This window comes from Nelumbo nucifera, chromosome 5 (genome assembly GCF_055504915.1).
Source record: "Nelumbo nucifera cultivar China Antique chromosome 5, China Antique-T2T, whole genome shotgun sequence".
NCBI lineage: Eukaryota > Viridiplantae > Streptophyta > Magnoliopsida > Proteales > Nelumbonaceae > Nelumbo > Nelumbo nucifera.
The window spans coordinates 81,827,080-81,853,427 of record NC_142653.1 but is presented as its reverse complement, the minus strand read 5'-3'; the positions used below and the strand labels follow the sequence as shown (position 1 = coordinate 81,853,427).

At 41.9% G+C, this 26,348-nt stretch overlaps 1 pseudogene across 1 annotated transcript in view; it reads right to left on the bottom strand.

The window, feature by feature from the left end:
• Window positions 1–2,142: 2,142 nt before the first annotated feature.
• The window catches only part of LOC104593810 (U-box domain-containing protein 33-like), a 37,087-nt pseudogene continuing 12,881 nt past the window's right edge, over window positions 2,143–26,348 (bottom strand). Inside the window, exons 4-7 of the transcript XR_016076076.1 lie at window positions 10,162–10,692; window positions 8,999–9,549; window positions 7,828–8,550; window positions 2,143–2,529 (exon numbers count right to left, since the gene is read on the bottom strand). The product of XR_016076076.1 is annotated as a U-box domain-containing protein 33-like (transcript). The remainder of the gene's footprint in view (window positions 2,530–7,827; window positions 8,551–8,998; window positions 9,550–10,161; window positions 10,693–26,348) is intronic.

Here is a 26,348-nt window from a genome sequence, read left to right as displayed (position 1 = left end):
TGCGACCAACTATTGGGGTGGCTTGTCTCAGCTACCAGGGTGAGACCCGAAGCACATGCAGTGTAGGATTGATAGAACCTTTGAACTGGACCAGATTTCCAGTATTGCCCTAGACCTTGGAGATAGATGGGCAAAACTGAAAAGTTACACCTAACCCCTAGACTCAATTATGATACTACATTAGGTGTCGGATTGGACTGTCTTTGATGTACCAATCAGTGAGATCCTTAGTGGGGGTCAAAACCTGGGTATGTTGGGACAGTCCGAGAATTCATCTGAGTGGGTGATCATAGTGACAGGATCAGCCCCTTTGTCGGACAAAGGTAATGATCGGGGATGCACTCTCTCTGATGGAAACCAAGACTGTTGGCAGCCGATTTCAGTTGTTGAGATTTTGTTTTGCAAAATATATTTATATAATATATATATATATATATATATATATATATATATATATATTATATATGTTATGGTTTCGAAATAATTTGCAAAAGGTTTTAATTCCCAGGATCCATGTAAGCGAAGAGTGCAACACTGTTCCTTGCAGTCGAGGGAGAGGTCTTCGCTTGTCGGGCAGTGTTTGATCTTTATGGGCTGAGAGGTTAAGTGTAAGACCATTGAGGATAATACCTGATGGGCTAATCTTGCATCTGCCCACAGTCCCTGGGTGTTACAAGGTGGCTTGGCACAGGGACCACTTAGGGTAAGTATTGGGCCCATAGAGCCCATAAGATGGGTTTCAAGGGGTGCACTATCCATAACAGTGTATTCAGCCAGGCCTTGTAACAAAGGCTGGGCTGAACCCATGTGGCTGATGTGTAGATCAATGTTTGGGTCCCACGCCATACAAGGAAGCCCAACTGGGCAGCAGTTTGGAAGGCTAAGTGAGTACATAACCTTAAATGGGCCTTAAGCCCATTTCGAACTGGGCTGATTTGATCAGTCAATTAAAATGGGCGAATTCTGATTTGGATCAGCTGATAGGATTGGGCCTAGACCCTATCCACTTAGAGAGTCCAAGATCTAAATGAGATTTAGATCTGAAAGCCTCCTAATTAGATTAGGAGATGGCTGATCTGATCTACAGATATGATAAGGGTTATCCCTTATCACTTAAAGGGACTTTTAATCCAAATATAATTTGGATTAGCAACTCCTAATGGGATTAGGAGTTGATTCCTTTAAGATTATGAAAGGAGAAAGGGGCGGCAACAGTTAGTGATTGATGTTCAATTCTCTTCAGAGCTGAAAATCACAAGAAAAGAGTTTTCTGCACCCTGCGAATTCTCTCTTGCCGCCTCCTTCCTACCGCCACCATCACCTTCAGTTCGATCTCCAGTTCTTGGGAGAAATCAAGATCTGATCTTGATTCCAATCTTTTGGGAAAAGATTGGTTAGAGTTGTACTCACAAGCCGTCCAGTTGATTCTTGCGAAGAGTCAAGTTCTTTTGGAAGAACATTGCTGATTCTGCTCCATCCTATACTGCGCCATCTTCAGTGGGAGCAGATTTTGGATCATTCCTTGGGTGTGAACACCTCCATTGGGAGATACTGCTTCTCTGTATCAGGTACATCCTCACTCCTACTCCTTTTGGTTCAGATCTGGTTTGGTACTTGATTCAAGATTGATCATTGAAAACATGTTTTTCTAAATATAGGGAATTCGATTCCCTGCAAAGATGGGAAAAATTTTGAAATTCGCCCTATCCATTCCGCAAAACTTGGGCGTCCATGTGATGGATATCCCATCCCTTCAGGCAGTGCCATAAAAATCATAATTACGAACAAATGAACGCCAAACCAAAATAGGTGCAAATTTTCTATCAAGCAAAGCTCGCTAAATGACCCGGCTACTGGAACATTTCTGAAAGATCATCAAGTAATAGGTAGCACCACCATATTACTTAATGAAAACACAAAAGCTGATTTACTAAAACAATTAAGAGATTACCAAATTGAGCGAGTTTCTACTCCGTCTATAGTTCAACTTCAGGCGTTGCCAATTCTCCTAGTGTTTAATGGTTCAGGCTACTCTTAGTGATATTTCCTATTACAGTAACAGCTAAAATCTAGATAGTCACCCAGGATATCACCTCGAGTAATGGATTTTTCTTTTCGTTGCCACCTTCATTTTTATATTTGTTTTTTCGAAAAATTTTATATTGAAGCATAACCAACATTATTTAATAAATCAGCTAGTATATCCAAGCAGAGATGAATGCTATACATGGAATGAAAACCCATTTATACATACATACACATATTATGCATAGATTGGGGACTACATGTAACCGGAGCAGAACAGATCTATACACTAAGTAGATGAACATATGTATGCGTGGGATTTCAAGTCTGGCAAAGCCAGTCTTGAATAGCATGTCGAAGTGCATGGTTAGGTGTAAGATGCAGATGGGTCAACTTTAAATTGGTCATGGGAGATGTTTCCCGCCCGCTTGCCAACCATCCACGCAGTGCCTTGCCTTCATAAGTGAAACCGTCTGCTGCCACCTGAGGGTCATGCATTATCTCCTGCAAGAGTGCAATTTTTATTCAATTGAACATCTACACTAGGCAAGCATGATATTTCATACACAAGTAGTTCGCATGAAGGCTTTGTTGAATTGAAATGATAGAGACTATGTGATTCTGGTCATTTCGTGTCATTCAAGGTTATACATGCCAAAGGATCTTTAATGAAGTTTTTCAAAAGATAATATAATCTATAATCTTGATGATATTGGAGCAGGGCCATTATCCAATGTTGGTCATCACTATCCAGGGACAGAATCCATGTTGGCATGAAGGCTTTGTTGACTCATCCACATTCCCCCACTTCCAGCTAAGATTATATACCATTGCACCAAACAATGTAAAAACAAAGAAAGCAGAGGCAGGGTGCGTGAGTTTATCACAAATGACGTAGGTTCATCGCAGAGGCAAGGAAGCTTACCGCAGGTATTTCTTGCACTAATTGTCGCAAGTGGTACAAGTGGTAACTGTCTTTGTAACTAAATACCACGTGGAACAAGCCAGCTGTTCTTTATTCTAACACCCTCCCCTCAAGTTGGAGCATGAGAAGACGTAATGCCCAACTTGAGAACGAGGTTTTGAAATGGTGACACCCCTAGAGCTTTGGTTAGGAGATCTGCTGGCTGGTTGCTGCTATTGATGTGGAAAGTTTTGATCTCGTTACTCTAAATACGCTCTCGGACAAAATGGCAATCAATATCAATGTGTTTTGTGCGTTCATAGAAAACCGGATTGGCAGCAATGTGGAGAGCAGCTTGACTATCGCAATGTAATTCCATAGGTATTGTGATGTGAATTGTTAGATCTGCAAAAACTTGTTTGAGCCAAATGAGTTCTGAGGTTGTGACTGCCATAGCTCGATACTCTGCCTTTGTAGAGGATCGCGACACAATGTGCTGTTTCTTGGTCTTCCAGCATTATGATATGGCCTGTTATGGAGCGCCGGGTAAGTGGACAACTAGCCCAGTCGGAATCACAGAAGGCCTGGACCACAAAATCATTAGTGGATGGGATAAAGATGCCATGATGAGAAGTGGATTTGAGATATCTGACCACCCGTAAAGCATCCTAGAGGTGCTCTTCTCGTGTATCTTGCATGAATTGACTGAGCTGATTTACTGTGAAACTAAGATCAGGCCTTATGGCCGTAAGGTATAGAAGGCGGCCCACCAAATGCCTGTATTGAGTTGGATCTGAGAGGACTGGACTAGCATCATTATTGAAGTGCCATTGCTGCTCCATGGGAGTTGAACATGGTTTGCATTCGTGCATCGCAGTTTCGTTCAAAATGTCAATGATGTGTTTATGCTGACTTAGGAAGACACCTGAGTTCGAACGAACCGTCTCAATGACCAAAAAATATGTTAAGGGTCCAAGATCCTTGATGCTGAAACACTCATTGAGGTAAGATTTAAGGGAGGCAATACGGCTTGGATCATTTCCTGTGATGATGAGGTCATCTACATATACACAAGGACTGCAATGAAGGAGTTGTTTTGTTTGCTTGTAAAAAGTTAGTAGTCTACCACTGTGAAGCTTGTTTGAGGCACCCAAGAGCGCATGAGTGAATTTTTGGAACCACATCTGTGAAACTTGTTTGAGGCTATATAAGGATTTTTGGAGTTTGCAAACTCGTTGATCGCCATCTTTGGAAAATCCAAGAGGGATGCGCATGTAAACATCTTCTTGGAGCTCACCGTAGAGGAATGCATTGTTTACATCAAGTTGATGAAGTTCCCAACACTTTGCAACAACTACTCGATCAGGCAACGAACAGTAACAATCTTCGCTACAGGCGCGAAGGTGTCATGATAGTCAAGCCCTTCGACTTGATTGTAACCTTCTGCCACCAAACGGACCTTGTATCTCTCAATGCTACCATCAACTCCCAATTTGATCTTGTAGACCCATTTTGAACCTATGGCCTTCTTTCCAGGTGGTAAATCTACAAGTGTCCATGTATTGTTGCGCTCAAGTGCTTCGACTTCGGCTACCATTGTCTGTTGCCATCTGGGATCATTGACAGCCTCAGCGAAGGAAGATGGTTCTATTTTTGAGGAAATTGTAGCTAGACAAGCACCCGGGCTGATAACTACATTAGCAAGAGAAGGTGGAAATTGGTAGTCATATGAGCTCAAGTGAGTGGAGACTTGTAGAGGTCTACACAATCGTGGGCCAGGCTGGGTGAAAACTTGGTTATTTTCTTCAATGGTTGTTTCTGGGCTGCCAACAGGTGTGCTTGTGATTGGTGGTGTTTCTTGTATGTCATGGACTAATGGATTATGTGATGTGGTCGAATCATGGTCAGATGCAGGCAATGAGATGATAGGAGTGGTTGATGTTAGGTGGGAAGTTTGAAATGGGAATTGATCTTCATAAAATATGACATCCCTGGAGGTAAAAATGTGCCCAGTGTCTATATCAAACACACGATACACTTTTTGACCAAAGGGGTACCCAATAAACACACAGCGTGTTGCCTTGCTAGAAAATTTGTCCTGAGGTTTGGGCTGTATTTTTGCATAACAGAGACAGCTAAACACTCGCATGTGGTTGTAACTTGGGGTTTGTTGCAGTAGTACTTCTGATGGAGATTTTCCTGAAAGAAACGGTGTTGGTAGCCGATTAATGATATATGTGGCCATAAGGAGACATTCACCCCAGAATGTGACAGGTAGTGAAGCTTGGAATCGTAATGCACGGGCGACTTCTAGCAGGTGACGGTGTTTGCACTCTGCAACACCATTTTGTTGAGGGCTGGCTATGCAAGAATGTTGCTGGGTTATGCCCTGTTCAGCGAAGTAATTGAGAAGAGGAATAGAAAAAAATTCCATGCCATTAATTCAATCGAATTTGTCGAACGGAGTGGCCATATTGCCTTTTTACCATAGCACAAAAGGATATGAGATGACGAACAACTTTACATTTAAATTTCAAAAGATAAGTCCAAGTACATCTTGTATGATCATCAACAATGGTAAGAAAATAATGTGTGCCCGTGTGTGATGGAGTCTTATACCCTCCCCATTAATCACAATGTGCCAGGTCAAAGGGTTGAGCAGCCTGAGACTATTGGCCCTATTGTACCAGGAAATGATAATCTGGACTGTTTGGCCCTATGGCATGCATCGCAATAGCTGGTTTGAGGAAGGGTCAGAATCTCTAGGATGAGAGAAAGGCGTTGTGATGAGGCATGTCCAAGTCATTTGTGCCAAAGCTCTTGGCCTTTATTCGAGGTTGCAGTGAGCGCAACAAAACTATCTACAGATCCAACATTGGTAAAGTAATATAGTCTGTCCACGAGTTTACCCATCCCAATCACGGTCCGAGAGACAAGGTCCTAAAGAACACATAATGAAGGAAAGAACAGAACAGCACATTGCAGCTCCTTTGTGCTAATAGAGAGTAAGTTGCAATGGAATTCTGGGACATGTAAAACATGATTGATGACCAGGTTCGGTCCAAGATTCACATTTCCGTAATGAGATGCAGTTGTAACAGTCCCATTCGGAAGATGAATTGGTTTGGGAGATTACAACTGAGTGCGATTAGATAATGATGCAGTGGAAACCATATGGTCAGAAGCATCACTATCTAGAATCCATCCATCGGAAATAGAGGAGTGCTTCCAGAAAGATTTACATGTGCAGCTGATTCATGGGTCTCTCTGCTCAATAGGCCCATCAGTTGGTTATATTGTTGGATGCTCAACCTAGCAGTAGGTGATTCATCATCGTTGGTGTCTGCATTGGCACATGAACTCGATTGGGGAACCTTGCTGGACTTTGCGGAACAATTTGATCTACCTTTCTCCTATCTGACAGGGTAACCCACAAGCTTGTAACAACATTCCCTTGTGTGCCTAATTTTCTTGTAGTGATCACAAACGTACTTGGAATGATTGCGATTCTCAGAGTCTCGAGGGTTGGGCGGTACTCAAAGGGAGATAGACATTTGGTGACGTTCTTCTTGGATCACAAGAGAATATGCCTTGTCCAAACTCGATAGTGGATCCGATCCCAAAATGTTCGACTGAATAATGTTGAATGATTCATTCAAACCCATCAAGAATTGGAGTTTTTCTTTCTCATGGTCCGCAATGAATTGTTTCAAAGCTCCGCAGGTGCACTGAGGCAGATCGGTGAGGCTTCCGAGTTCATCCCACAACCCTTTGAGTCTTGTGAAATACCCGGCTACAATTAGGTCTCCTTGTTGCAGCATTGCCAAGTCCCATTTCAGCTAATGGATCCGTGGGATGTTGCTCTGTGCAAATCTTTCCTTTAACTCTTCCCAGATCTTAGAAGCCAAGTCAATGAAGGCTACACTTTCATGGAATTCTTTCACCAAAGAATTAAACAGCCAAGAAACCACCACTGAGTTACCTTTAACCCAAGAATCCTCGTCTGGTGATGTTCTTGCTGGCCGTGGCAAAGATCCGTCTACGAACCGGTATTTGTTCTTTGCTCTCAGTGCATTTCTCATGGCCCGCTACCATGTTGGATAATTATCTCCGGTCAAAGTAAAAGAAAAAAGAATGCTCCCTGGGTTATCGGATGGGTGTAGGTAGTAAGGAGAAGTTGGATCAGACTCATGGCCGTCACGGCTGGAAACAATGGCAGGGTTTGATAATGATGGGAGAAAAAGGGATAAAGCAAGAGGGAACTACAGGTTGCTTCAGCTGCAAAAAGCAGTAGCAACGGAAGGTATTACAGGCTCTGATACCATGTAAAAACAAAGAAATAAGAGGCAGGGTGCGTGAGTTTATCGCAAATGACGTAGGTTCATCGCAAAGGCAAGGAAGCTTATCGCAGGTATTTCTTGCATTAATTGAGATGGGAATGAGGTATAAATACATTTTGGGTTGGTGGGTAACCGACTTACAACTAATTGGCGCAAGTGGTAACTGTCTTTGTAACTAAATGCCACGAGGAACAAGCCAGCTGTTCTTTATTCTAACAAACAATGACCCTTATATTGGAGTACGTAACAACCTCATAAGTCATAACTAAAACACGAATTCTAGCTGTTTGATTTCCTTGCTTTAATGATGTCATGGCCCATTGAGTAATGATTTAATGGAAATGCTCTCATTGAGTAACTCAAAGGAATCGTATTGTCTATATTCATTGGCTGGAAAGTTCAGATAAAGAACTAAAAGAATTTCCCATATTTTCAAGCCAATGAGTTATAAACAAAGGAGGTATAACAGATAAGAATATTCTCATCTGATCACCACTCTATTATCACCATATTGTTAGCCTTATTCTAAGAGCCAAGAAGGAAATTCTTACTACGCACCTGAAGGATTGGGCACAAGAAGAAAGATGGCACAGGTCGCTCTTCAGCAGTGTGCAACCACTCAAGCTCCATCACCATAGTTGGTGTCAGCTCTGGTCGATCACAGCTATTCAACTCACAGCATTGTAAACCCAGGTCTACCAGTCGTCTTGCTACAAATGTAGGCCATTCTCCAGCAGATGTATCCAAAATTGAGGCCAGTTTCTCACATGAAACTGCCTGACGCACCTCCTTCACTATGCCATGTGGGAACCTCCCAGCAAGTAGTTGTAGAACAATGATCCCAAAAGAGTAGACATCAGACTTGAATGTTAGGTCGCTAGTCCTCTCTATTTCTGGGTCCATATATGGAAATGCACCTATACGCTCTATCTTCCGGCGAAAACTAGGACACCGTGCAGTTTCCTCGGGGACAAGCCTGTAAATCCCAAAATCTCCAATCTTGCAGTTGAATTCCGAATCAAGAAGGATGTTTTTGGGTTTGAGGTCACCATGGATGATTTTCTCTGATCTGGAAGTGTGCAAGAAGAGCAGGGCACTTGAAATTTTAGCAGCAATTCGTGTTCGGGCCTTCCAGGTCAAGGGAGGACTGTTCCTCTTGTGGAAGAGGTGATCATGGAGGCTCCCATTTGGCAGGTACTCATAGACGAGAGACCAGCCTTCTGAGAAGGCACCAATTAAAGTCACCAGATGAGGATGTTTTAGTTTGCTGAGAACTATAACCTGCTTGCATGGAAAAAGATGTTTATTCATACAAAAAAAAAAAGAATTGTATCTCAAGATTTAAATAAGAAATGCTATTTCGCTTGTCCTTGAATTCCCAGTCCTCTATTCCAATCAACATTTGTAATAATAGAAACTAGGATTCAATTTTGACAGAAGAATCTTAAATCCCATCTCTGCAGAATATGATTGGCACATCATAGAAGGTCAAATCTGTCATCTGATACATGTTCCTAGTTAGATCTCTTAGACTGAAGTATCTCCAACTGACAATTTTACAGATTTCACCTCCTCCGTGCTTTTTTTCTGTTTTTCTTTTTTATGGTTAGAAAAGTTATGGTGAATGGCTGAGGAAAAAAAAATAGGATGCATCCAAATGGTTAATCTGTTGGGGTGTGTGTGTGTGTGTGTGAGAGAGAGAGAGAGAGAGAGAGAGAGAAAAGCTAACCTCTTGTTGAAACTCTGATACACCTTTCATGTTATGTGGATGCAGCTTCTTTATGGCAACACTCTTATCAAGCATCTCTCCCTTGTAAACACAACCATATTCTCCCTGCCCAATCTTGAAACTCTCTGAAAAGTCACATGTTGCAGTCTTAGATCCAGTAGAGAAAATTCTGTGAACTTGGGGAAACTATCGACAAGCCCAGTGAACCCACCATAAGTCTGCACTCCAGTATGGCTACACCTTCCCCACTGTTTAAGATGACAGAGAGATTCCTCTTTCTGCCTTTGGACCCTCTTCCTCTCATGCCAAAGAGTTGCTATTAAAGTTTGTATGAGCCTTAATTCTCGAGCAGCTTCATCCTGCCGACACATGGCTTCTTGGGTCTAAATGTCAAGTACAGCAATGCCTCTCATGGTCTTATTTAGCTCTCTTGTTAGTTCTTCCCTTTGTTCCAAGAGCCTCTTTTGTTCTTCTTGAGCAGTTCTCAATGCATCCTCAATCTCTTTTCTGAGTTCAACTTCATGTAAGCGAGCAGCTTCAAAATCTCTGACCTAGAAGACCAGGGAATAAGATCTTCTATCAAGGGGAAGGATCAAATTTTATCACAACCAGCAATAAATACTCCTAATTTTTAAGTCTTGTTTTTTCATATTCTCTAGAAACAATAAGTCCTTTTAATCACTAACAATCAGGAATTTTATTGTTTTCCAAATAAGAATGAGATGCAAAAGGTGAAACTATGCCGACAATTCCTTTTAATGATAGGCTAACAACTGCTACCTAGCCCACTTAATTTCTATGTTACAATCAACTCCCCTTGGAGGTAATTCCCAAGTACAACTGATTTCTATTTACCCCTTGCCCTTGCCAAGGATCAATTCAATTTAATAAGGAATTCAAATGCTAACTCTATTAAGGCTATTTTTTACCTTTTTTTGTGCAAGTATTAAGGTTTTTGGCATGATGGTCAAGTATGTAATAATTGGTATCAGACACACTAAATATTAGTCAAAGGGACCATATTTGAAAACACAAGCAGCCTCATGTATTCACTTTTCAGTATTTGAAAACACAAGCAGCCACACTAAACTGTGATTATGGAACCAACATTGCGATAGTTTCAAAAAAATTATTTATACAGAGGTAAACATCATCAACCCTACCTTGTCGATAGCTTCAATGGCTTCTGATTCCAGTGCTTTGCGCTGCAGTAACTCTGCAAATGCTTCATTTTTTGATGCCTCAGCTTCTCTTCTTGTTTCTTGAAACTGATTATATAAGCTTTCTTTGTCTAAGTCTATATATAACTCTGATGACCACCTTCTTTCAGCAGATGAAGCAAGCCCAGAAGTTATGCTAGTTAGGTAAAATATATCTGTTGTTTCTGTATTATCTGGTTCTATTTGCATACAGCTACTAACTTCACCACATACTCTCCCAGTAATTGAAGAAGTGGATTGAGGACATCCTGGGTCAAATATGAGCTTACTCTTATGTTTATGTGATAAGATAGAAATTAATTTTTCAGCAAGTGCATTTTCAAATGGACTAGAATTGGTGCCAGAAATTACAAACCTTCAGAAGCTTGCCTTGTCCAAACATCTTTCCCTTTATTTACAAACCATATCTGACAGAATGCAGGGGCATTTTTTGCTAAATAGTTTGCCTCACTAGAGTCCTTGACCTTCATGCAACTGCAATGCATCCATAAGAATTGTAAAAATGTGGGAAGAGCATGTTGGGAAACTTGACAATTGATTCTTAAAAAAAAAAAAATCCTGTATACAAGGATTTCAAGAAGAAATGCCTATGAGATGAACTACCAGTCTTCAAACATGGTGGAGTCTTTTAAGCCCTAACCATGTTTCTGTCTCAAAGATTATTTTCTATGATGGATAATAGATAAATGCCTATGAGATGAACTACCAGTCTCACGTGTCCAACATATGGATCAATTAATCCAACTTGGTTACTTGCTAGACCGAAAACAGTCCCATTGTTTTGTTTTCATATTTTCTGGGAATAATTGTTATGAATTTACTATAAGCCTTTAGTAATTTCTACTTTATACTTTGATTAGGAAAGGATATTCAGAGTTGAAAGAATTAGTCTGTTGATAGAGCATAATGGCAGGGCAGGTTTCATACTCAACCCCAAACAGTTGAGAAAAAGGATGAGAGTAGTTGAGTTGGGCGATGGAATTTAGAAGCATTGTAATCAGCCCATGTAATTGTATGTATGAAATGGTAGGGGACAGATTTAGTGTGTTGAACACAGTTGAATTAAATGGATTTTGTCGACGAATTCAATAAGGTAGAGCTACTTTTTCCCTTTTTTCCTAGAGAAATTTGAGGTATCTCCTTGTTTGGTTATTATTTCTGGTTCTTTCTGCCTGGAATTAGTGTAGTTGAAGTTTTTAAATACAGCTGTCATTTCCACCCACCCCTCAGAACCTCTTTTTTTGCCCCTGAGATGTTGACTCTTGGCTGTTAATAGTTCATAAGTACATGCCTTAAATACTAGATCCTTGTTGATAACCTGACCCTTGTTTATACTTTAAGCACAGCAGGATACACACACACACACACACACTAAAAATTGAAATATTTGACATTACATTTTTAAAAAGGTAAAGTATATCATATCAATAACAGAAACTGATTACAAAATCCATGTAAGCCAAGGATCTGTCACTGGGAACATGCATCCTTAGCCTACCTGATTTACAAAAAGAGTATCTATATCACAAAATATATTGTATGATTTACTTTGGAATAACATGTGCACACTAACTCACAATAAAGTTCTACCATTTAAATTAGATTTCAGCCCATCTTCAGTTTACATTCATTTTCAAAAATTCTTAGGTTCGCCTCAGTTCATATTGTTCACATCACAGCATGAATAGCAGTCTTCCAAAAAATGGACCCCTCTTTGCTTAAACCCTTGATTCTGAATCAAATGGAAATCAATCACCGATTCTCGATTACACCCTGTTAGAGCCGGCTGTACAAGGGTAGTATAGTCCTTTTATGTTTAGTTATATAATTATTGTTCAGCTGATGTGGCTCTCACTTAAGTGAGGGCACAATGGTAATTCTTGTATATATTAGAAGAGTATAAATAACAGAAGGGCCGATTAGAGGGATTGGAGTTTTTCACTTAGTTCGACTGTGACCTTTTCTCCTTCTTCTCCTTCTCCTTCTCCTTCTCCTCTTTCTTCTGATATGAACTTATACAACATCTAGTCTGAGTTTTATCATGGTATCAGAGCCACGATAATCAGTTCAGATCAGTCATCTCCTTTTCTCTCTGTTCTGCGCATTCCTTTCTAGGGTTTTGCAGAATTCTCATTGATATCTAGAGAGTTTTCCAGAAAGAAAGAAAAGGACTGGTCATTTTCTCCTTCTGGGGGTTTCATGCCTCCAATGAGTGCAGTCGTTGTGGTTTTGTGTGGTCGGTAGAAAACCCTCTACTCGGCAATTCGAAGAGGGCTGGTTTTGTGATGGTGACAGTGCAGACTTGGTACCCTCTACTCGACAGGTACATGATCTTCGAACTAAGTTGTGGTATGTAGCAAGTTTTTTTTATATGTTGCAGAACTGAATATCCTATTCGTGAGGTGTGTTGTGAGGGTTTTTAGTGCTGACAGTAGATGGCAACAGTAGTGTTGTTGCTAAAAGTGGTGAACAGTTGTGAATATTGTTGCTGAAACAGTGGTGAATAGTTGTGAGTGTTGTTGCTGAAACCTGGTACTAGGAACCCTAGTGGTGTTCAGTCATTCGTGTGGAGTGTGGTGATTTATTAGGGCAATAGAGTAACAATTGAGTCGTACAGCTTCCCATTGTTTTCTTGTGCAGTCATGGGAGACAGCAGTGAATACAAATCAAGTGTGATGGTGCCTTCTGATTATCTGAATGTGCAGATGACCTCTATAAAACTGAATGGTGAGAATTATGTCCCTTGGGCTAAGTTTGTTAAACTTTTCCTGAAAACCAAAATGAAAGTAAAACATGTGAGGGAAGATAAAGCCCCAATTGATTCCCCAGGATATGATGAATGGGAGCAGGAAGATGCTCAAATTATGACTTGGCTATGGAACAGCATGAAGTCCAAAATTAGTGTGAACTTCATGTTTTTAGATACAGCCAAGGAAGTCTAGGATCATGCAAGGAAACTATATTCTGGACAAGATAACACTACTAGGGTTTACCAACTATACAAAGAGTACTTCAATATGCAACAAGGGAATTAGAGTCTTGAGGACTATTATGCCAATATGAGAAATTTACGAAATGAGTTGAATGTTTATCATCCACTTACACCTGATGTCAAAATTCAGCAACAACAGAGAGAGCAGTTGGATGTGACCGGATGTTTTTTTTATCAATAACAGATTCATTCAATTCATTGAAATATCAAACTATTTACAGCAAGGAAGACAAAAACTCTTATCTTCCGAGTACAACTTAAACCCTCCAAAGAGAGAAACAAGGAAACAAAAGAAACAATTAAGTTACAGCTTAGCCCAAAACATTGCTTCCCTTTCTATCCCTTGTTTAGCTAATCCATCAGCCAAAGAGTTAGCTGATCTCTTAACCCAATGCATCCTGATTTCCATCTCCCGCACCAACCACCTGAATTTCCTCTTTTCATTTCTGTAATTCCATAACCCACAGTTGTCTTTAATCAACCACCCTATCACCACCTCCGAGTCCCCTTCAATTATGAGTTTCCTGACATTCAACTCCTTGGCTTTATGAACTCCTTCCATAACTGCCAAGATCTCAGCTCTAAGGGAATCCCTCGCACCAATTGGGCTTGAGAACAGGGCAAAAATGACCCTGTTCTCATCCCTAAAAACACCTCCAATCCCTGATTGTCCCAGGTTCCCCCTACAACTCCCATCAAAATTTAACTTTAAGAAGCCAGCAGGTGGGGGAGTCCAAGACACCCCCTTATTACTGGTTTGATCTGAGTGCAGTTTGCAATCTCACCCCACTTTCTCAGCATGTCTTCCACTGTGTAGTCTGTAAATAGCTCTAGTGATTTCAGCCACTGTACTGCCCTTATGTGGATCACAGCCTTCACATCTTCAACCCCTCTCTCATTTTCTGAGAAGATCCTAGAATTTCTTTCTTCCCATAATGTCCAGCATACTGTAGCCCTCAGACCACTCCACATAGTCCTTCCCCTTTTCATGTGCCACCTGAAGAAGGAAGGGGGAAAAAGGCTCTACAAGTTTGATGGAGGGTTCCACCTACACCCAAAGAGAGAACAAGCCCACTCCCAAATTGACTTTGCAAATTGGCAAGACACCAGTAAATGAAAACTAGTCTCCCCATCCACTTTGCAAAGAACACACCAATGAGGTGACAAACAAGTATTGGGTCTCTTCTTTTGGAGCAAATCCCCAGTGTTGAATCTTTCCAAATAGGCTTCCCAACAAAAACTACCAACCCTAGGAGGAATCGGTCTGCACCAAACCTCACTAACCAAGAAAGGGGAGGTTGTAGGACTGGTAGACTGGCAAAGGACTTTGAAGAAGGAAGCATAAGAAAAAAAGCCCATGGGGGTAGGGGTCCAAATTCTAGAGTTCACCATAGAAGGTCCAAGAAAACATTATCAAGAAGTTCAAAGAGGTTTGAAATACAATCAAGGTCTGAGTCCTTCACAGCCATCCTCAAACCCAGGTTCCACCCAAACCCCGAACTAGAAGAGGAAGGGGTGATGAAAGAAGAAACCAGCTCATCTTTAAATTCGGATAGAGCATACTAAAGAAGGAAATTGTTCCTTAAGAGGAACATTCCCCACCCAAATATGTTCCCAGAATTTTATGGCATTACCTGAATTCAAATCATACCTGAGATGAGGGGAGAAGACTAGAAGCAAATCATGAATGGCTTTCCAAGGTGAAGTGCTTGTGGTCCTTGCTCTGATTCCAGCATCCCATCCATCTTGTTCCAGCCCATGTATGCTTGCCACTATTCTAGCCCATAGCTTCTACCGCTCCAGAGGGAACCTCCACAACCATTTCCCCAGAAGGGCCGAATTCCTTATCCCAATGTTCCCAAGCCCCAAACCCCTATAGTTTTTACTTCTGGTCACCACCTTCCAGCTAACCCTATGGTCCCTCTTCTCCTCTCCCGGCTCCCAAAGGAAATCTCTCATCAACCTCTCCAACCTACTAGAAACCTTCCCTAGAATCTTAAACACTGAAAGAAAATAAATGGGTAAGTTTGCTAACGTGGCCTTAATCAGTATAATCCTACCACCTAGAGAGATAATTCTTCTTCCAAGATACAAGTCTTTTTTCAAATCTTTTCACCATCGGGTTCCAAAAGCTCTCCCTCTTAAGATTATCTCCTAGGGGCAGCCCTAGATAGTTCAGAGGCCACCCTGATACTTCACACCCCAGTACTTCTGCACTCTCCCTTAACTCTCTCTCCTCCAGATTCACCCTCACTACACAACTCTTCCCAAAGTTCACCTTCAAATTTGACACCTGCTCAAATAGTTGAATCACCAGTTTCAGATTCCTTATGAAGCTCCCATTACCTCCTTCACAAAACAGGATTGTATCATCAGCAAACTGTAAGTGAGTGAGTGGGATGTTCTCCCTTCCAACCCTCCAACCTCTAATGAGACCCCTAGAGTCTGCCCTATGGATCAACTTCCCCAAAACATCAGCAACCAGTAAGAACAAAAATGGAGATAAGGGGTCTCACTGCCTTATACTCCTAGTAGTTGGGAAGAAATCCACCACGGTCCCATTCACTAGCACTGAATAATGACAATTCCGAACACAACCCATGATCCATTTACACCATCTAGCCCCAAACCCCATTTTGATCATAACCTTCCTTAAGAACTCCCAATCCACAATATCATAATCTTTCTCCAAATCCAACTTACACACCACCCCCTTCTTTTTATCCTTCTTGAAATTCTCCACACTCTCATTGGCAATGAGGATTTGATTTGTGATCTGTCTTCCACTTACAAAGGCACCTTGATTTTGTTCAATTATGTCTGGCAATACCCTCTTCAACCTCAAGGATAACACCTTTGCAATGATCTTGTACAAACTGTTTACTAGACTGGTTAGTCTGAAATCCCTTGGATGCAATGCTTCTTTCTTTTTAGGAATCAGAGCTATAAAAGTGGAATTCACCCCCGGATTAATAATTCCTCTCCTATGAAATTCCTCAAAAACCATGAGAAGATCATCTTTCAAAATATCCCAACAGTCCTGATAAAAAGTCATTGTGAACCCATCCGACCCTGGAGCTTTTGTTCTGTCTATATAAAACACAACCTCCTTAATCTCCTCCAAGTCAAACTTCATTTCCAAACTCCTCCTATTATCTCCCCCTACATTTGCCCAGTCCAGACCTTCAATCCACACCCTTCCATTTATAGGTCTTCTTAGAATGGATTTAAAATGTTCCACACATTCCCCGACTATCTCCTCTTGTTGAGTTAACTCAATTCCATCCACCACTAGTTTGGAAATGAAATTTCTCTTTTTTCTTCCATCTGCCAAAGAATGAAAGTACCTGGTGTTCCTGCCTCCCTCTTGCAACCATTTGCACCTAGATTTTTGCCTCCAACTTATCTCCTCCTAATGAAGGCAATCCTCTAATTGTATCCTCAAGCCCCTTCTCAATTCGTTGTCTTCCTCTCCAAATTCTCCCCTTTCTTTTTTAGAGTCAAGGCTTTCAAGTTGGTCCATCAAATCTCTCTTTCTTTCTTCTATCCTCCCAAACTCCAAAATATTCCACTCCTTAATCTTTGTTTTCATGAATTGTAGTTTCTTATGAAATCTCATCCCCTCCCATTGCACTAAGGGGTTACACTCATTCCACCACTCCCTTACTCTACTGGTAAACCCGGGATGGAGTAACCACATGTTTTCAAATCTAAATGGTGTGGGTCCTCCACTCCTCTCTTCCTTGCATAACACTATGGGCCAATGGTCTGAGGTCACCCTAGGTAGAGCTCTAGATGTCAAGTTCCCCCAGTGTTCTTTCCAATCCACAGAAAACAGGAACCTATCCAACTTAGAGCATATGGGTCTATCTTGGAGATTTGACCAAGTAAATGTCTTCTAGGCTAACAGAATCTCCTTAAGCTCAAAGGCAGCCACAAACCTATTAAACTTCCTCATACTCGTTGTCACCCTCTGATTGGTATTATTAGTTTCCTCTGGGTATCTGATCACATTGAGGTCTCCACCCACACACCATGACCCCTCCCACAGCCCTCTTATATCAGCCAATTCCTCCCAGAAATCCTTTCTCTCTGTAGTCATTTGGCCCATAGACATTTGTAAGCACCCACACAAATCCATCCTCCTGCTGTTTGAACTTCATGGAAACTGAGTATCTTCCCATCAGTTCCTCCAAACCTTCAACCACATCCCTCTTCCACATTGTCACTATCCCCCCTGATGCACCCCAAGATGGGCAGCCACCCAACTGATCCCCCTGGCTTTCCATACACTCCGTGCCCAGCTATTATTAAACTCCATTCTCTTGGATTCCTGTAATAGTACTATGCCTGGGTCAAACCTCTTTATTACCTCTTTTGTTGTTGCTCTTTTCCTCGCACTTCCTAACCCCTTCACATTCCAACTTAGTATCTTCATTCTCACTTCTTTCTTAATTCCCTTCTGCCCTTCACCACTACTTCCCCCCTCTCCTTCTTTCCCCTTTTGCCCCAAACTTCCTGTCTCCTTCCACATCTCTTCTCAATCTTTCCACTTCACTCAATTTTCTCTTCTTTGCTCTTCCTTCCTTCCTCTTTTGCAGACCATCTTTCAGCACATTCAGATCTTCTAATCTGCATCCCAACTTCCCCACAAAATCCGCTATCAAATCCTCTTGCTTAGATTTCCCCCCCCCCCACAACCCTCCCTACACACTCCCCTTCAACCCTATCCTCCTCTCCTTAGGTCCCTCCCCTCCTCTCTCCTCTCCATCCTTCCTTCCTATGATGTTACCCCCCACCTCCTCTGTGCACTCCACAAATTCCTTCCCAACCCGGCCCTCCTTCCCTTCCCTCCCCTCCCCTGAGCCCTCCTCTCTTCTATCCTCTCGACCCTCTCTCCAAATTAAATTTCCTTCCACCTCATTAAATACTCTCTCAATAATCTCCCATGCTTTCTCATTTCTTAACCTCCCTTCTCGTTCCTCTTCACTAGTTTCCAGTCCCCTTCCCAAAACCTTAGAAATCTCACCACCTTGACTAGCTGCACATACATGGTCTACAGGACATGGGTCGGGAGCAGAATCTGGAACACAAGACACAGAAGACACATTAGTAGCATAACCTAAATTCACTTGGTAACCTGGATTTGATAGAGGGGTTGGAATAAAATTGTTCTCAGCCTCCCTTTCTTGATCCAGAGGTTGGTAAAAATCTATCTCCCTGAGTTGGTTGGGAAGACCATCTGTCCTTTGGTCAACATGGCGATCTTTCCTCTGTACCCCCGATTCACCCCTGCTTGGTGTGTTCCTTCTTTGCTTCAGGTTTTCCAGATATCCCCTTTCTTGTCCTGCTTGCCAAATCTGAAATCTTGAGAATGGGTTTTTTCGTGTATTGACTTCATTCTCATCTTACTTGTAGAGTCTCAAGCTTCTTTCTTCCTCTAGTCAACCTTCCTGGCCTCCCATTAACTCACTCTGAAACAACCTTGCAATGTTCCATCCTCCCATGTCATCTGCAGTATAGCCGCCTTTGTCATTCACACTGCCAATACTGGTACCATCATCTATACCGTCATCTGAATCTTCTCCTTCATCTACACTACACGTTACCCAACCTTTGTCCGCCTCCTCCTTCTCTTCGACTCTCTCCCTTGCGTACCTTGGGTTTGGCTTCTCTGAGAAGTGTCGCCCTGGGCTCTGTTCCTCACTGGTGTGATGCAGGACCCACTAGAGGTCCCTTTGCTTGTTCGTTCGCCGTTGTTGCAAGCTGTTCTCAACGCCCCTGACCATTTGGGACGGTGATAGACCCAAATTCTTGTCTATCATCCGTCCAAAGCCCTTCTCCTTAGCTCGACCCACGTGACCATTTAAGTTGTCACGTGGGTCACTTAAAAATAATTTTGGTTTGTTGTGTGGTCCGCCCGACCCCCTATCAACTTGACCGGCTCAGACCGAGCTAAACTACACCCTAGGCCACTCCCTTTCTTCGCCACGTCAGCTAAGGATAAAGAGCCCGCCTTATCTTAGATGTAAATCAGTCCTCAAATATTATGTGTAAATTTGAAGATTAGAGGGAAAAAAGGAAGAAGAGAAGTAAGAGCAGTAGTACAAGAGAAGAAGATGGCGAAAAGAGAAGGAAGAGGAAGAAGATTCGAAATTATCTTCCCTTTCTCCTCTAATCCTTTTTATTAAGAATTAATGTTAGAGTAATGACAAGTATGCCCTTAAGTGGGCGGCCAGCTAGGCAGTAACATAAAGAGATTAAACAAAAAGAAATAACAGACCCATTAAGAGAGGCCCATTAGCCAACAAGAAAAGAAAAGATATTACTAGAGAAGATACTAGGATCCATTCGGCCCAATCTCTTTACACTCCCCCTCAAGCTGAGCATAGATGTCAACCATGCCCAGCTTGCTTATATAGTGTGTCATTTTCCCTCTTGGAACTCCCTTGATCAAGATATCAGCCAATTGTTCGTTTGATGTGATGAATGGCAAACAAACTTCTCCTGAGGAAACTCTTTCCCTTATAAAATGTCTATCAACCTCAATGTTCTTAGTTCTGTCATGTTAAACAGGATTATGTGCAATGTTGATAGCTGCTTGGTTGTCACAGTAGAGCATCATTGACTTCTCGTAGTCAACCCCCAATTCTTCTAAAAGGGATCGTAGCCACAGTAATTCTGACACACCATGTGCCATTGCCCTGTATTCTGGTTCAACTAAGGATTTAGCAACTACAGACTGTTTCTTACTCCTCCACGACACAATGTTCCCAGCGACTAGAGCACAATAACCTGAGGTGGATCTCCTATTATCAATACATCATGCCCAATCAGCATCAATAAAAGCTTCCAGCTTCATGTGTCCATGTTTGGCATATAGAATACCCTTCCCTGGAGTACCTTTCAAGTAACATAGAACCCTTTATGCAGTAGCTAAATGAGTATCTCTGGGAGAATGCATAAATTGACTAATAACACCTACTGCATAGGAAATATATGGCCGAGTCATGCAAAGATATAACAACTTCCCAAGCAGTCTCTGAAATACCCCCTTATCAAATAAAAGCTCACCATCTGTAGCAGAAAGCTTATGATTGGGATCAATAGGAGTGGAGAGTGGTTTAGCTCCAAGTTTACCAGTCTTAGCAAGGAGGTCAAGGACATATTTACGTTGAGAAATGAAGATACCATCCTTAGATCTAGCAACTTCAATGCCCAAAAAATACCGAAGATCTCCCAAATCCTTGATCTCAAATTCAAGAGTTGAGAAATCTTTTTAATTTACTGACCTCTTGAGTGTCATTACTCGTGACCCCAATATCATCAACATAAACTATCAAGAAGGTCACCAGAGAGCCATTTCTCTTCAAGAACAGGGTATGATCAGATTGAGTTTGTGTGTAGCCAAAAGAGACAAGAGTAGCCCTAAACCTCTCAAACCAAGCCCGAGGAGACTGTTTGAGACCATAAATAGATTTTTGCAGTTTACACACTTTGCCTTGCATTTCCTTCCCATACACCCCTGGAGGCAAAGACATATAGACCTCTTCATGTAGGTCTCCTCAAGAAGGCATTTTTAACATCAAATTGGTGTAGGGGCCAATCAAAAGTAGCGGCTAGAGATAACAAAACCCTGACTGAGGTCATCTTAGTTATAGGATCAAATGTCTAAAGATAGTCAATACCATACATTTGAGTCTAGCCCTTAGCAACTAGCCTAGCCTTAAACCTCTCAATAGATCCATCAGAGTGATATTTAATGGTAAACACCCATTTACAACCCATTGGTTCCTTCCCTTCAGGCAAGTCAACAATATCCCACGTATGGTTCTTATGCAAAGCATCCAGTTCAGCCATCATAGCATCCCTCCATTCAAGTTTAGATAAGGCTTCCGGTACGGACCTAGGTATCACATGGGAAGAAATAGAAGCAAGAAAAGAGTAGTAGGAAGGAGAGAGAAGGTTGTAAGACAGGTGTTTGGAGATACAATGGGCTATACACTTCTGCTTGCCCTTGCGGAGAGCAATAGGAAGGTCAAGGTCTAGGAAAGATGTAGATGGGTCAGAAGAAGGCTGACCTATTACCTCAATAATGATGGGAGGAGCAAGAGGCTCTTCTGTAGGAGTGGAAACAACCTGCCCATGTCTGAATCTGTGCCTTTGGTACCACCTTTGGAGAACAGGATGATGAGGAATTATAGGAGAATGAGGTGGAGGAGGAGGAGGAATAGGAATATCGGAGGTAGGTCCAGTGGGAGAAGTAAACACCTCATGATGGGACTCAAGAGGAACAGCTGGAGACATAGCAAAGGGCTCTTCAAATTTCTCCCCCTTAGGAGAAATGCTAAAGAAAGGAGTCAACTCAGCAAATGTGACATCCCGAGATACAAAGCAGGTGCCACTAACTGGATCAAAAACAGCAATATCCCTTCTGTGTGGAAGCATATCCCAAAAAAACACATTTACGAGCCTTAGGTTCAAACCTGTGCCTTTGATGACTGTGAATATGAACATAGCAAGTGCACCCAAAAACACGAAGAGGAAGAGAAAAAATATCCTCATCCGGGAAGAGAAGGCTAAAGGGGGTTTTGAAGTTAAGGACCCAGGAGGGCATATGGTTGATAAAAAAAGTAGCAGTAAGAACAGCATCTCCCCAAAATTTTATAGGAACATGGGATGCAAACAAGAGGGATCTGGCAACTTCAACCACATGTCTGTTCTTCCATTCCGCCAACCCGTTCTGTTGTGGAGTGTAAGAACAAGAACTTTGATGAATAACCCCAAAAGTTTCAAGATAGGCGGAGAGGGTTTTCTCAAAATACTCCTTAGCATTATCAGAATGGAATATTTTGATCCGAGTATTAAACTGGGTGAGGATGAGTTCATGAAATTTTTGCACAATAACTGGTACTTCATCCCTGGATTTCATGAGATAAATCCAAGTGTAACGAGAATAATCATCAATAAAAAGGATAAAGTACCTGTAACCCCCCATAGTTGGCTAATGATATGTCCCCCACACGTCAGAGTGAACAATATGAAAAGGAGAAAGAGATCTTTTATTGCTTACTGAATAAGAATGTCTACAATGCTTTGCCAGTTCACACGACTCACAATGAAGACTCGATAAAGACACTCCCTTAAACATATCTGGAAACAAATGACTCAAAGCAGAAAATGACAAATGACCAAACCGAAAGTGACATAACAAGACTTTGTTAACAGACTCTAACAAAACTGACTCTAAGGCAACTCCATGAGGTGGTCCAAAAGCTCGATCCGGTGTGTCCAGCAAGTATATTGCGTTCGCCTCATGGCCACTCCCAATCATCATATGAGATTGTAGGTCTTGAAAAACACAATGAATGGGAAAAAAGGTTATGCTACAATTCATGGATTTAGTTAAGCTACTAACAGATAAAAGGTTTCTGTTAAGTTTAGGGGCATGAAGGACAGAGGATAAATAAAGGGTGTCAGAGGTCTTTATATCTCCTTTACCAGAGATGGGAGCAAGAGACCCATCAGCAAGGGATATTTTCTCTTTGCCAGAGAGAAGATGGTATGAACAGAAGAGATTAGACAAGCTGGTCATACGGTCTGATGCACCGGAATCAATAATCCAAGGGATTTTATGATTACTTGAAACTGAAGCATGATTTGCAGAAGCACGAATACCTGAGTGAGCAAATGCAGATAAAGATGTTGTGTTGTTGTTAGAAGAGTGAGATGAAGAAACAGTAGCTTCCAAGTGATTTAGTAGCCTCCCATACTTTTCAAAATCCACCTTCATTGTTGCCAACTGCTCAATGGTTGATTTTTCTTCACTCTCCTTATTTCCTCCTTCAGGTATTGTAGCAACATTAGTTGTCTTAGGCTTTCCTACCTGACTGACCTTCTTAGAGTTGTTGTTATTCTTAAACCTATCAGGAAGAAGCTCAGGATGAAGCTTCCAGCAAGTGTCCTTTGTATGCCTCGGTTTCTTGCAATATTCACATATCTGCTCCTTTTTCTCAGTAGAACCCTTTGGCTTTATTCTAGCATGTGCAAAGTGTTCTATAGGTGGACCCTGCAACTGAACTTGCTGCCTACTCTCCTCACTGCTTATCATAGCGTATGCTTGGGAAAGAGTAACCTCATCTCTGGCCAAGATATTTTGCCTAATGATGTCTAACTCAGGGTTGAGTCCAGTGAGAAATTCAAACACCCTATTTTTCTCCACAACTTCCTATACATTTCAGCATCATTCTTGCTCTCCCATACAACTATCTCCATAACATCAATTTCTTGCCATAGGGATTTCAGTATAGAGTAGTAGATTGCTACACTCTTCTTCCCCTGTCTTACGTTCTTCACATCACTTTTCAACTTATAGACTCTGGCTACATTCAACTTCTGTGAATAGATCTCAGTAACATTGTCCCATATCTCCTTAGCCGAAGACATCCAGAGATAATGCTGACTTATATGAGATTGCATAGAATTGACCAACCATCCTATGACAGTATAGTTCTCTTGCATCCATCTCTCAAATTCAGGGTCTGTCTCTTCGGGTTTCACTTTACTACCTGTGAGATACCCGCGCTTTCTTCTACTACAAACATAAATTCTTATAGATTGTACCCAAGCAAGATAATTTGTCCCATCTAGCTTGATTGTGGTCACACCAGTCAAAACGGAATCTACCGAGCCAAGGCCGGAAACCGGCACTTGCTTGAACTCACTTTCGTATAGCTCCATTAATCAAACGAAAATCAAAGAACCAGAAATTTTGTCCATATAAACTTACTTGAAGTCAAACCAGAACCCAGATGCTTGAAAACTAGGGTTTTACTCCGTCCAGCTGTTGGAGAGGAAGAGAGAAGATGCAGTCGCTCCTACCAGAGCTTCCCAATCTCTTCCAAACCTAAACCGCCCTCCTTTAGGAGTCAAAAGACACCTCCCAAGCACAGAGCGCCACACCCAAAGCTTCACCTTTACCTATACCTTTGAAAATCTCTAATCGGCTAGGGTTTTGAGCAGCAACAGAACAACACCACTTCTTGGCAATATCCAGCCAGATTTAAACACTCCAAACCCTTTACCAACTAGGCCAGAGATCCTCTGAACTATAGAGAACATATCTCTCCATACATTCTCTTAATCTAAGGGTGTATGGGAAAAGAGGAAGAAGAAAAAAAAGGAAGAAATAGACCTGCTCTGATACCAAGATGTAAATCAGTCCTCAAATATTAGGTGTAAATTTGAAGATTAGAGGGAAAAAGGAAGAAGAGAAGTAAGAGCAGCAGTACAAGAGAAGAAGATGGCGAAAAGAGAAGGAAGAGGAAGAAGATTCGAAATTATCTTCCCTTTCTCCTCTAATCCTTTTTAATAAGAATTAATGTTAGAGTAATGACAAGTATGCCCTTAAGTGGGCGGCCAACTAGGCAGTAACATAAAGAGATTAAACAAAAAGAAATAACAAGCCCATTAAGAGAGGCCCATTAGCCAACAAGAAAAGAAAAGATATTACAAGAGAAGATACTAGGACTCATTCGGCCCAGTCTCTTTACAATCTTTAAGCCTTTCAAAAAATTTTGAAGTAATTACTTTAATTGGCTGACTTGTCGATTGAGTTTCCCCAGCCATCCCATTAAACCTTTCCTTAAATTCGACCTGTGCCCCTTTTTGACCACCCTCTCTCTGCCCTCCACGTGTCCACCATCCTTCCAGCTCATCGTCTTCAACCTTGAATCCTCTTCCCCACCACGCCTGTTCAACTTTTGAAGCTACCCACACCTTATACCAGACTGCATCCAAGCAAATCTTGAAGCACCTAGGCATGTTTTTGTGTTTCACACCAACCACCTGAACCTCAACGGTGGCCAAACTACGTATATCGGCTTCCACCAAGACTCCTCCTAAGCTCTGTGCTATATGTTCAAGAACAGAGTCCCGCCACAGGTGGAAGGGGAGACCTACAAGCTTCAGTCGAATGCAACCATCTTGCTCTGCAACTTCATTACAGCTGGGACTCCAATTCTAGACCTGTATCAAGCCTCCGTCCACCTCCACAGCTTTGAAGCTTAGTTCCTGGTCGCCTACATCCAGAACGGCTTTTGAATCTATAAATGGAACCAACAGGGCTTCATTTCCAAAAACCAATCTCTCCGGCTATTACATTCAACACTTTCTTCTAATTTGTCACTTCTTTATCGGCCTTCAGAATCATTCTTCTCCTCCATACATCTATCCCTGCTCCCACTAGGATTCTCCAATGCATAGAAGAGCAAGCCACCACCACACCCTTGTTCAAGGTATTTTGAGCTTCTGCACTCCCGGTAGTTCTAATCGAAGCTAACTCCTCCTGGTCCTTAGAATTTTGACTAATTTCCTCCACTCCTTCTATCCTTCTTCTTTCCGAAGCTACAAGGAAGGACTGCAGCACCTTCCCGATTGTCCTCCACCCTTTCTGCATTCTCCCTTCCAGCACATAGAGCATTTGTTTTCCAGCTCTTCCAAACAACTCCTCCACCATGATGAACCACCCCTTCCAATTTCTTTTCAGTTCAATTGCATATTTCTTGCTTGGAACTGACATTGAGTTCTTCCAGCCATTCACCCTGCCGGAGTTGATAGCCCCATCCATAAAACCTTTCATCCACACAATGACATCCTTTGGTACCAATATTGACATCCTGTTGTTCTCTCTAATTTTCAGTGCTTCCTTACCTTTGATCCGATCCTCCTCAAACTTGAAGGTCTTAGCTTCGATCAACACCTCAGACCTCCATCTTCCTACGGTTCTAAATCCCCTTTCCCCCTCCATCTTATCTCATTTATAAATTACCCTCCACCTTGGCCAAACATGTAATCTTTGGTAGAGCTTCTCTTGTTGTGTTTCTTCTATTTCCTTGGTTTAATGAACCCGTAAGGGCACAGATACTAGGTGGATCTGCTCTTCCTTCTCTTAAGGAAGTGTTTGCTCGTCTTCGGAGGATTTCAGTTGGACCCACAGAGACTTCCACTATGTCAGATAGGTCTGCATTTGTAGTTACGAGAGGGGGAGGTCGTGGTGGTAGAGGAGGTCAGCATGGCCATGGTAGTGGTGGTGGACCTATGTATGGTCGTGGTGGTGGTGGCATGTATAATCGTGGTG